The sequence below is a fragment of the Camellia sinensis genome, chromosome 9, assembly GCF_055761805.1.
Source record: "Camellia sinensis isolate YWXY chromosome 9, ASM5576180v1, whole genome shotgun sequence".
Taxonomy (NCBI): Eukaryota; Viridiplantae; Streptophyta; class Magnoliopsida; order Ericales; family Theaceae; genus Camellia; species Camellia sinensis.
In genome coordinates this window covers 103,748,444-103,761,202 of record NC_138969.1, presented here as the reverse complement: position 1 = coordinate 103,761,202, position 12,759 = coordinate 103,748,444, and the positions used below count along the sequence as shown (strand labels likewise).

Here is a 12,759-nt window from a genome sequence, read left to right as displayed (position 1 = left end):
GCTTAACCAAAAGGGTCAAGCTTCTTGAGGAAGCTAGACCAAAGGGGTCAAGCTTCCACAAGAAGCTTGACAAAAGGGTCAAGCTTCTCCTTGAAGCTAAGAAAAAGGATCAAATCTTCCTTAAGAAGACAAACAAAAGGCTCAAAATCCCGGAGGAAGGGTCAAGTGCTTCACAGCTGGCACAGCTGTGTTGCACTCAAGAAGGCCAAAAAGCTAATGGCTGGCCGACCAGCCAAGGTGGTCAGCCGACCACTCCCCCTGGTCAGCCGACCACTCCCCCTGGTCGGCCGACCAGGGGTCAAAAGGGTCAAGGTGAAATGCTGGTCGGCCATACTAGAAAGGTGGCCTCCCAGATGAGTAGAATACAGCTATATGGTGGGAGACCAGAAATTGTGGCCTAGGGGAGAGGAAAACCAGCTTTCTAGCAAGGTTCAAAAGGGTCAGGAAGAAAAGCTGGTCGGCCTACCCATATTGGTGGCCTCCCAGATGAGTACAACACAATGGTGGTATGGGAGACCAGAAATTATGGCCCAAAAGTGAGGAAAACCAGCTTTCTGTCAAGAAAACCGGCTGGAGGATAGAAAAAATGATTTCCAAAAGAATTGCTAGTCTCCCACTATAGTACCACCTCCCAAACAATGAAAATAGGGTCCATATCAAAAATGAACCCTAACCGATGCAAAACGAGGGTTCGGGGGCCAAAACACGCGGCCCGGGGCCCCGAAAACAGGCTGTTAGTTACTGGAAGTGGCGTGCGACCACGAAGGTGGTCTCTTGGGCCACAGTGTCCCTCAAAAGAGAGGAAACAAGGTGTGTGCCAAAACCCAGAGCAAACGGAGGTAGTTAAGCGGTCCCGAACTGAGGCACACGGCCGACGGCTCCGAAAATCAAAAACTGGTCTCCAAACGGGAAAAGTGGCCTACGACCACGAAACGTAGCCTACGGCCACTGAGAGATAGTCTACGAGACCTCTCCCTCCCTTCAGGAAGAGAAAACAAAGAAAACAGGACCTGGTTCGTAAACCGAGACAAAGCACAAAAGTGCCCCTATGTCCGGAGGCAAGGCTCGCAGCCGAGACTCTGAAACCTCAGAACAAGCACAATATGCATCATCACCGAGCGCTCAATTGGTGACGTCTGAGTCTTAAGGTTGGTCAAAAATGGGGTGTCTACACATACTTTGTATCCATTTTTGCATGCATAGGCTCGATTCGTCAATTTTGAATGTCATTGTCATTTCCTACTTACTTGAATACGTGTGTTGCCACATGCTTTAAGTTGATCTATATGACATGTTAATAAGCCAAAAAAGTTTCATTTTGTATGCGTTGCATTAGCCACTTGCATATTTAGGACCATTCATTTTTCTAACCATAGTCTTTTCTTTGGCTCGCCTCGGTTTGGTACTAGGTGAGCATTTTTGCTTTAGTATATTACATGTGTGTTTGTGTTGCCATGCTTAGCATACTACCATGAGGATACGTGCTTATTTGAAATAACTCTTTGAATGCCTGTGGATGAAGGCTATTTTGCTTAAGTTGGAATGATTTTGATTAGTGTGCATGTGAGCTCGTTTTTTCCTTCGAGTTGCACGCACTTAAAAATCTTTTCAAGCAAAGATGAAATCAAAGCATTCCAAAGTTGATGACGTAGTCTATGCTTGTGTGCCTCATATAGTAAATTAGCATAATAATCCGAACATGAGCATATATTGTCCATAAAAATCACATCATGATTAGTAGAGACCGATCTTTGATCGGGTGAGTAGGGTGCTCAATTCATGACCTTCCCTCCCTCATACCTAAGTTCCCGAATGAGACACTTTGGTTATGACGGACAAGTGGCCTTTGGCACGAGTCACGGGTTTCCTAACTTTTTCAAAAATATTTAGGTGACGACTCAGAAATCTGGCAATCCAGTCCATTTTTGGCATCTCTGATGATAAATATACAAGAAAGTTCACTTTTGGCGACTAAATTTTTAGTCGCCAAAAGTACGATCTTAGTCGCCGAAAATTTTTCCCGACTAAATATTTTGGTCGCCAGATTGGTTGCGAGAAGGTTGTCCGGGAAGGTATTGGCGACTAAAAAATTTTTAGTTGCCAAAAGTCCTATAAATGACAACTAATAGTTTTACTCGCCAAAAATCTTATTTTCCGTTACTAAAACTTTGGTCGTCATAGCTTGAAGTATCTACAGAGACCAAAGTTATAGTCGCCAAAGGGTTTTTATTTTTTTTTTACATCTTATTTTTTTTACTTTTTTTCAATTTATTTTTGTTAGCTACTAAATTCTTAGTCGCCTAAAGTTTGCTTTTATTTTAGCAACTAAATATTTAGTAGCCAAAAGTTTTTTTCCATTTTATTTCTATTTTTAGCTACTAAATATTTAGTAGCCAAAAGTTTTTTCTTCTATTTTTTTTTTTTAGCTACTAACTATTTAGTCGCTAAAAATATTTACTTCATTTTGGCTGCTAATTGTTTAGTTTACAAAAACATGATTTTATTTTATTGTTTAATTAATTTTTCCACAATATGTATGCAACCAATATCATATATATAAATAAAACAATACTTATATTTTCAATCATTCCGCAATTTGCATTCATTTCACTTCCAACCATCCAAAAAGAAATAACTTTGTCAAATTTCATACAAATTAAGTATATTCCAACCTAAAATAATAATATTATTCCATACAAAGCAGAGAATCATTCCAAAACATGTCCTCTGTACACAAATATATTCACTACCATGCCAAATATATTCCCTAAAGAAGATATCTTTATTGTTGTAAAGTGAGTTGATAATGATGTCCATAAGTAGAGACACCTCGGCTTAAAATTCAAACTTCTTTACATTACTGTGGAGTGATCTCTTCGACAAGTTTCCCTAAACCACATAATTATAAAACACGTTAGAAGAAGAAAATCAAAAAAAAAAAAACAAAAACAAAAAACAAAAAAAAAATGAAAAGAAAAAGGAGAGATGGAGACAGAGAGAGGGAAAGGTAAAGAATTAGAAAACTCTAGTTCTCAAAGGAAAAATGTCCATACCTTCCAACAACAGATTTGGCATTTGAAATATATGCAAGGGTCACTTTCAATGATTAGAGACACTAAGAAATAAATGTAGTTCGCATACCATACCAAAATACACAAAAGGGAAATACCAAAAACCTCTTAAATTATGCCATATCATCAATTGATACACTAGTTAGTACACCAATTGGTGTATATAACATTATTTAAGGCGTTTTCGGCTCTAACTCCCAACCTACAAGTGCTACTTACATTTCATCTGTTGCAATAGGTCATATTTGTCCCTAGGAAGCTGGTCATGACATGCATTTAGTGGTCAGGGGTTGTTTTGCATTTTTCGCCCCCCCTCCCGCGCAAATGTTCTTTTGCAACTAAGTGTAAGGCGTTTTCGGCTCTAACTCCCAACCTATGTGTCCTAATTACATTCTATCTGTTGCAATAGGTTCTATTTGGCATGACGGTGTTGCCCGTGACGTTCATACAGTGGTTTGGGGGCTGTTTTGCATTTTCACTACGTGTGCTAATTATGAAACTTAGTTGGATTATTTTTTTATGTTTTCAATGAACTAAAATGAATGTATGTAGTTCTTAGTCTCATAGTAGGTTGGATGGAAATTGAATTGCATTAGTAATATTGATAGGCTTCACACTTTCGTACAACTTATTCTGTATGCATACAATAGAAGCATTGCTTGATGAAATATCCTATTGACAGTATAAGTATCATGGGCAACATAAGTATATTAACATGAAAGTGACAACTAAGACCTTAGCATTGCGTAAGCAACTATCCTATTGGCTTGAATGCAACCTTCAAACAGATTTGAATAGGAACTTGCCAAAATAATGCCAGGTTCTTCAAAACAACAATGCCAATATCATCTTATTTGTGTAGAACTTTTACTATCATATGAATTAAATGCTTCTTACCAAATAGTAGGATGACCATCTGAACACTACAAGAAGGTTGTGAGCCGTGAAACCACGTCGTTCAGATGATTATGAATCGTAGTAACTCATAGTGAATGGCAATGAGCCATAGTGAATCATATTTGAATAGTAAGAAATGTAAGATTCAACAGCACAAATGGAATTGTATTCATTAAAACTTGTATCAAATCGTGACATGATGGGTATCAACAAATTGAAGGATGAATTGCTCACTTGAGTCATCATGTCAGCAAGTTGCCTGACGGTAACTTCATTGTTGGGGTTGTTGACGTTGAATATGTGCCCATTAGCGCTGGCTAGATTTTCCTCAGAGGGAGAGAACACACCATTAACTACTATTTTCTAGAAGCCAAACTTGAAATCAAAATGACAAATGGTATACACACAATCATTAGTAGAACAACTTCAATAGCATCCTTGATATAAATAAATGTTCTTGGCGATTGGCCACCATCCACGAGCTTGAGTGGCTCACGTCTCAGAAGATTATGAGGCAAAAAAGAGCAAGATTAATACTGTAGACACCCCATTTTTGACCGACCTTGAGACTCAGACGTCACCAGTTGAGCACTTGGTGATATTGCATGTTGTGCTTGTTCAGAAGTCTCAGAGTCGCGGCTGCGAGCCCTGCCTCCGGACTTCCGAACCCTCTTCTGTGCCCTGCCTCGGTTTGCGAACCAGACTCGGTTTTCTTGGTTTCTTTTCCTGAGGGAAGGGAGAGGTCCAGTAGACCATCTCTCAATGTCCGTAGGCTACATTTTGTGGCCGTAGGCCATTTTTCCCATTTCGGAGTCCGGTTTCCGGTTTTCGGAGCCGTTAGGCCGTGTGCCTCGATTCGAGACCGCTTAACCATCTCCGTTTACTCTAAATTTTGGCATACATCTTATTTTCTCCCTTTCAAGGGACACTGGGGCCTGAGAAACCCACTTCGTGGCCGAACGCCACTTTCGGTGCTTGGCAGCCCATTTTCGGGACCCCGAACTGCGTGTTTTGGCCCCTGAGCATTCGTTTTGCATTGCTTTTCGTTCATTTTTGGCAGGTGCCTCTGTTTCATCACCAGGGAGGTCACTGGAGGGTGGGAGGCCAGCAATTATCTTGGCAACCAGTTATGTTCCATTTTCGCCCTCCGACACCTATTTTTCTCACTTCCGGGCCAATGTTGAACACCTTGGAGACATTTTCTTCAAACCCAAACCACATATTTGTGATGTACACACATGGGAGGACCCTAAAAGTTCATGGCCGGCCACTAATGTTTCTTGACCCTTTTGAACCCCTCCTTCCGAGCCAATGTTGAACAACCTGGGCCCTTTTTCTTGAACTTTGAACCACATATTTGTGATGTACACACATGGGAGGATCCTAATATCATATGGCCGGCCACTATTTCCTTTTGACCCTTTTGAACCCCTCCTAAATTTGGCTTGTTCTCTCTCTTGTTTTAGAATTTCCAAATTCGAACCACAGGGTCGTGAAGAGGAGACCTGAGAGGCCACCTTTTTGTGGTGGCCGGCCACTAATTGAAGTTGACCTTTTTGACCCCTAGCCGGCCGGCTAGGGGGGGTGGCCGGCCGGCCACCTGCAGCAAAAGTAAGGGGCCGGCCATACTCCTCATGCTTGGTACTTTACAGCTGTGCAGCTGTTTCCCCCAGAAAATATCCCAATCCGGGGGATATTTTGTGGGGGAAAGCTTGCCTCCTTTTCCCCCACCTTTACACCCCCTTTTTGGCCCTTATAACCAGCTGGTGGCATCATATTTTGGGGTTAGAAAATTTGTTCTTCAAGTCTCAAGATCCATATCTCCCTCCATCCTTCTCATTTTCCTAAAAAAACCTTAAGTCCTATACCTTGTGTTCTTCATCACCACCAAGCTCTACCATCACCACTTCATTTCCAGCAACAAGGAGAGCTTCTCAAAGGCTAAAGGAGCTGCAAATTGGTCCAAGAAGCAACAAAAGCTTTAGTCTTCAAGGGTGAGTGACATTTCTCCTCTTTTGACCCTTTTTCTTGATCCATTTGTAAGACCTATATGATTTTTGTTTCAAGCTCCGGCCCTAACTGAAAGTGGCCCTCTTTTGAGCTCATTTTCACTTTTCATTAAGGGCTCAACCCTGTTTGAGCCCTCCATGATGCACTTGCTTCATTGATCCTCTTATATGTCATAATCTTGCATGCTATTTTTGGCCCATGAGTAATCTGTTTTTGAGCATGTTGTAAACTGATAATAGGCTTATTTTGATCCCCTCTCCAACATTGAAGAAGGTCTCAACACCATTTGGGACTTCCATGTTGTACTTACCTTTATACTCCCCTTTTGGTCCCATTTTTGCATGCAATGGCAGCCTACCATGCTTTTGTTTTTGGCCATTTTACAGTTCTGAAAAAGTGCTTATTTTGGTCCATTATTTATGTTTCATTTAGGGCCTTTCATGGTTTGAGACCTCCATATGCCACTTCATGTTATATCTCTCTTTTATTCCCCATTCTTGCATGTTTAGTTAGCCTATCATGCTTTTGTTTTTGGCCATTTTACAGTTCTGGAAATAGTCTTGTTTTGGCCTATACTTCATGTTTCATTAACATTTTTTTTTCTGTTTGGTGATTATTTTGTATACTTCATGTTATAGCACCTTTTGAGCCTCAATCTTATGCCTTTTTTTTAGCATGTGTGTATATTGATTTGAGGTTTTCCATATACTGTAAAAATTCATATTTTTGGTCCCTCTTCAATGTTGTAGAAGGAAATTTTTCAGTTTGGATTTTTCTTATATCACTTGCTTCATTACCCCTCTCTTGGCCCCTATTCTTGCATGCCATTTTTGCCCTACCTATGCTTGCTGTTTGGCCATGTTTATAACTGTGAAAGTGCCTTTTTTGGGACTGCCTAGCTTCTGTCTTTGCATTACATGTCCATATTGTGCATGTTTGGCATAGCTATAGGCCATTTCGGGTGCCTAAATTCGCATTTCGGGACAATTCCATGCATTTAGTGTCATTTCGCCTCATTTCGGGACTGTTTTACCCCATATTTCATTGCTGAAATTCTATTAGAATGATTGCTTTCCATTTCTATGTCATTGCATCGCATTCTGTCATCGCCTCGGTTTGCGTGCCCGTGTGCACGCATTTCGAGGCACTTCATTTTTCATCCACCGGCATCCTATGTGAGTGTGGCTGAGGCTCTCTCATGTTGGTATAAGCCCATATCGCATTTCCATATCATTTGCATCGCATTCTGTCATTGCCTCGGTTTGCGTGCCCGTGTGCACGCATTTCGAGACACTTCATTTTTCATCCATCGGCCTCTTATGTGAGTGTAGCTGAGGCTCTCTCATGTTAGTATAAGTCCATGTTGCATTCTCTATGTCATTTCCATGCCATTGCATTGCGTATGCATTGCCTCGGTTTGCGTGCCCGTGTCCACGCATTTCGAGGCACTTTATTTTCATCCATCGGCCTCTTATGTGAGTGTGGCTGAGGCTCTCTCATGTTAGTGTAAGCCCATATCCTATTTCCATGTCATTTGCATTGCGTATGTCATTTCCTCGGTTTGCGTGCCCGTGTGCACGCATTTCGAGGCATCTCATTTTTACAGCATAGTGCATACTAGGTTGTATCTTAGATCGCATTCTGTCATTTTCTCGGTTTGCGTGCCCGTGTGCACGTATTTCGAGGCATGTCATTCCATAGCATTATGTATGTTAGGATTGTATCTTAGTTGCATTTCATGCATGTCATGCATATTGCATCGTGTTCGGGATAGGAGTTAGCCCGGGCACGGGAAACGAGGTATGTTCCGTACTCCGAGTGACGGAACGTATCTCAATTCCCCAGTCACCGACACTCCGGATCATCCATGATGGAGTTAGGTCTTGTTATGTTTTCATGTGCATTCATCCCATATTAAATTGTGCAATTCGACTCCTCGGCCATCATGCCTCGGTATGCGTGATTGGTGGCACGAGGATCGAGGCATGCATATATTTGTGAAAATACATTGCTATGCCCCTTTCCTGCTCTCTGTTGTAGCAAAATGAAGAATCAGCAACTTTTCGGAGCTCAGCACGCTTTCCAAGGTTAACTGCTAAACAGAGGCTAATTGGGGCATCCCGGTGAATTTCCGCGCAAGACAACCCGGACATGCATTATTCATCAGGAGTAAGGCAGTCCCTGGCTTGCATGCCAGTTTATTTTCTTAGTTAATTTGTTAATTAATTAGGAATTTGTATATTATTCGGACTGTAATATTTGGACTGTAATATTCTTTCATTCGGGACTGTATTATTTATTCGGACCCTCTGCGCGAGGGCACAACTGTAATAAGTGTGCGTGTGTGTGTTGTATGTCTTCCAACCCCACGTCTTTCTCCCTTTTATTTATCCACTTTTGATGGTTAGATTAGGGCATGTTTAAATTAGCATACAGTATGACAGCATGTTTGCATCATTCATCTGTATTGCATGCACCGGGCTCGGCGCATCATACTAACTGCATTGTATTTTTCAATTCTAAAATTGAATACATGATAGTTGTAGCATCTCATATGCCATGTTTAGAATAGCCGAGCCTGCTATAGTTGCATTTTGCATGTGTTGCATTAGGCATTTCTGTATACTTAGGATCATGCACGATTTCTAATGTAGTTTCTATTTTGGCTTGGAGTACTCGGTGAGTTTTATGCTTTAGCATCCTTACATGCGTGTGAGTGAATGCCATGATAGCATGCTTACCATGAGGCAATATGCTTATGTGATATAACTGCCTGAATGCCTGTGGGTGAAGGTCGGGTTGTTTAAATTGGAACAAATCATTGACTGTGAGTTTTAAGCCCACTAGATAGTGGCAAAATCATATTTTTCTAAGCCCACCTGAGGGTGGCAAATCCACGTCTTAGCCTACTTGCGGGTAGCACCATCAAACCACTTTCAAATAAACAAACATGAAATGTTTTGTTCCAATTCGGGCGACCCGGTCTATACTTATATGTTGTGTGCATCACATAGTAACCTAGGCTAATAACCGGAATAAGAACACACAAAGTTTTCAAAAATAGATATCATGGTTAGTAGAGGCCGATCTTTGATCGGGCGAGCGGGGGTGCTCACGAAGTGACCTTCCCCAATCGTACCCAAGTTCCCGAGCCGAGGCAACTTTGGTGATGACGGACACGTGGCCTTTGGCACCGAGTCAGGGTTTCCTAAATTTCCCAAAATAAAATATTTAGGTGGCGACTCTGTATCTGGCAAACCAGTCCATGTTTGGCACTTCTTTCAAAAATCTGTTTTTCTCAAAACGATTTGCCGGATTTGGACTCTTTGGTTCAGATTTAGAACCGTGACTACAAATCGAGTCCGAGCTGTAGCGAGGTCCCCCGCGGGCTTGTTACAAATACAAACTTAAAGGAAACTACAGAACACGAATGCATATTTCAAATACAAATCGTGAAGAAATTGAACTAACATTACTGAAGCATGCCAAAACTCTTGGAACACCCTCACTAGGGCCATCAATGCTAGGAATGAAGTCTATCCTGGGACCAATCCAGTTAAAAGGTCTGATAGTAGTAAATTAGAGACCGTTCTCTGCACCCTCAGCTGCGGCCAATAAAGAAGTAGTGAAAAAACAAATACACCAAGAAAAGCTTCCTTAACAGCTAAAGCTGCAGACAAGTGCACTCACCATAGGTTAGCCTGTCAATCAATTGCTTATCGCAAGCATAGGACCACCTCTACTTCTCAATAGGGCCAAAAATGTCGGGGGAATCATCTTCTTTAAGAACAAAATAACAGGATCCTATAATCCATAAAAATAAAAATAAAAACACAACTAATTCGGAACTTTCCAACACCAAGGCAAGTAAGTTTATAATAGAAAAAGAACAATAAAATAGTACCAATTTTGAGGCATTTTACACATTATTAACTTTCATAAAACTGAAAATAGATATGAGAAACCAATACAACTATCTAGATGATTCAATAATAAACTTAATCATGAGAACTTGCTATTTTACCTACCCAAAAATAAAAAAGAGAACTTGCTATTTATACATGCAGCAACATCATCAATGTTCTAAACACTAACAAGGTCCATTCATAATTTGCAATTTAATCGACAAGTACACCACAAAACAAAAAGGTAACCATAATTGACAGGAACTTCTATACAGTGGATCCAAGATCCCTTATTTCGCCCAAAAAAAAAAAAAAGGCGAAACAAATAATAAATATAAAAAACAAGTTCCAAAAATTAAAGAAACTTCATGTTGCACATACATGAAAAGAATCAACAAATACTAGTAAACAACAAATTGCTATAGCTTTTCAGTTTTTTAACGTCTATACAAATCTATCTTAACATGACATATCTCCTTCAATATAGAAAAATTAAATTGGTCCTTCTTCATATAGAAGAAGAAGATCAGCAACAGCACAAAAGCAGGAAAATGAAAAAATAAAAATAAAGAAAGAAAATAAATAGAAGACCCTTTTAGATAACCACAATGATCATCAATGGGGGCACATAAAATAGAATAAAATAAAATAAAAAGTGACACCAGTCTTCCACTTATTCAATATTGCTATGACAAGGAACTTTGCGACTAACAGATAAGAGCAAACAATCTGGCAATTTAAATTAATTTTGGTCTACACAAGGTGTGGACAACAAATAAAATTTCATGAACATCACTCACTTAGTTGTAGTTCTGGTTTGGGAAATGGGAACACTTCACTTTAATGAAGATATACCACTTGGCTACCCAAAAAGGAAAAAGGAATGCACCTTGAGAAAGAAGATCACCAAAAGCATACAAATCATGTAGAGAACAAGAAGATTTAGAACAGAGATCATTATTCTTGCTTTTCTTCAAATTTCTATTGTTCACAAACTGTAACTAACAATTATGCTTTCCTTTGATGTGTCTTTTCAATTTCTACACAAGACAAGCCAACAAGTTTGCTTTAACACACACACAAGACACATACAAGAAAATTTTCATCTTATGTTTGTTATATATATTGCCTTGTCCTGTTTATGACAGCCTTTTTCCCCTTACATTTATTTTTAGAAGTTACTCATAGAAAAAAGAATAGACACTAAGGTGAGAAAGAGTAAGGAGAGAAAATGTAAATTGAGTTCTGAATTAACCATAAATATGAAATCCAAATTATATCCTACTGACACTTGAATTTATTCAAATCTGTTCCTAATGAATATCAGTTGAATTAATTTCAAATATCTACTTAAACCATTAAAATTGACAAGAAACTTTTCCTTTAGAACCAGGAATTATGTTCAGTTAAATTCTCAGAATTTAATAAAAATAAAATTATGCAAATTTTTAAACAGCAATGGACTTTATTGACAAAAAGAGATTGAATCCATATATAAACATCAGTGTATGATTCACAAAAACAATACAGTTCAACAAGAATTAAATATGTATATCTATATGTGTGTGTGTGATTGTGTAAGGGGTTACTAATGAATTCAAATGAGGCTTTATTAACTCATCAAGCATACTCTTGTTTATGGTCTTAATTTCCAAGTCAACTAGTGGGTCAGCCCAGAAGAATGCAAGGAAGGTTCAATGACTTTGAAATTTCACTTTCGACAACATTCAATTTCAATTTCAATTATAAAATGGAAAACAAATTGTCAATTCAACTTCACCAATTTCGTTTCAACATTTTGTCAAACACATGGTGAGCAAGAGGGTGGATAACAACAACAATAAAAAGCATATCCCAAACAACAACAAAAAATAAACTACCAACAACAACAATAACAACATCATCACACACAAACTAATTGATTAAAAGAAAATTAGAATTGAATGGAAGTACGATTAAGAATCATTACGTAGGACAATAGAAGAATGAATTGGATTTAACAGGGTGTGCTCCAATGGTTGAGAGAGAGCGAGTGAGGAAGGGGAAGAAGAAGGGGAAATACTAGGGTGTGCTCTAATGGTTGCTGCGGAGAGAAATAGAGAGAAAAAATGCCACTCATGCGAGAAATAGATAGAAGAGAAGCTCCAACCCTCTGATTTATAACCAAAAAAAAACAAAACAAAAAAACAAATCCTTTGTTATAAAACCCTAGAAATTGGGTGAAGGTATATATATAGAGAGAGAGAGTGGAAGAGGCCAGAAATACCTGGTGTGCGTTGGAGGAGACACAAATCAAAGTAACTACTATTGTCCGTCGTTGGTGGGGAGATGGGTGGTACTGTCGCTGGTGGGGAGGTGGGTTCTACCGTCGCCGGTAAGGAGGTGGGTGCTCGTGTGCGACAATGGTGGACGGTGGCTGGTAGGAGGGTCGCTTGCGATGGAGTGAGAGAGAGAGAGAGAGAGAGAGAGAGAGAAGAGGGATGATGAAAGAGTGAAATGGGAGAGGACTAATAGAGTAGTCTAATTAAGGACAAAGTTTGATCAATGCTGACTAAATGTTTTTTAGTAACCAAAACCTTAATTACCGACGACTTAATATTATTTTAGTCACTAAAAGTAGTAATTTGACGACTAAACATTTTGGTCACTAATTAATTTTATAAATCCCTTCAAAATTCAAAATTTTCCCCCAAACATTTTAATTCTTTAGCGACTAAAATATTTTTTAGTCGCTAAAAATAAATTTTTGGCAACCAAATTTTTGGTCGCTAAAGATAAAAAGTAATTTTTTATTTTTTATTCAGTGACAAAAAAAATTTAGCAGCCAAAACTAGCTATACAGCGACTAAAACATTTTTTAGTTGCTAAAAATAAAT

General features: G+C 39.3%; 1 long non-coding RNA gene across 2 annotated transcripts; it reads right to left on the bottom strand.

Moving 5' to 3' along the window:
• Positions 1-2,761: 2,761 nt before the first annotated feature.
• Positions 2,762-12,388, bottom strand: LOC145798707 (uncharacterized). Of its 2 annotated transcripts, XR_014340151.1 has the most exons (5): positions 12,150-12,388; positions 11,853-12,035; positions 9,669-9,782; positions 9,450-9,583; positions 2,762-2,889 (listed from the first exon to the last, which is right to left on the bottom strand). It is a non-coding gene; the product is annotated as an uncharacterized LOC145798707 (long non-coding RNA). The 2 variants fall into 2 exon arrangements; XR_014340150.1 differs by lacking the exon at positions 11,853-12,035.
• Between the last annotated feature and the right edge of the window lie 371 nt (positions 12,389-12,759).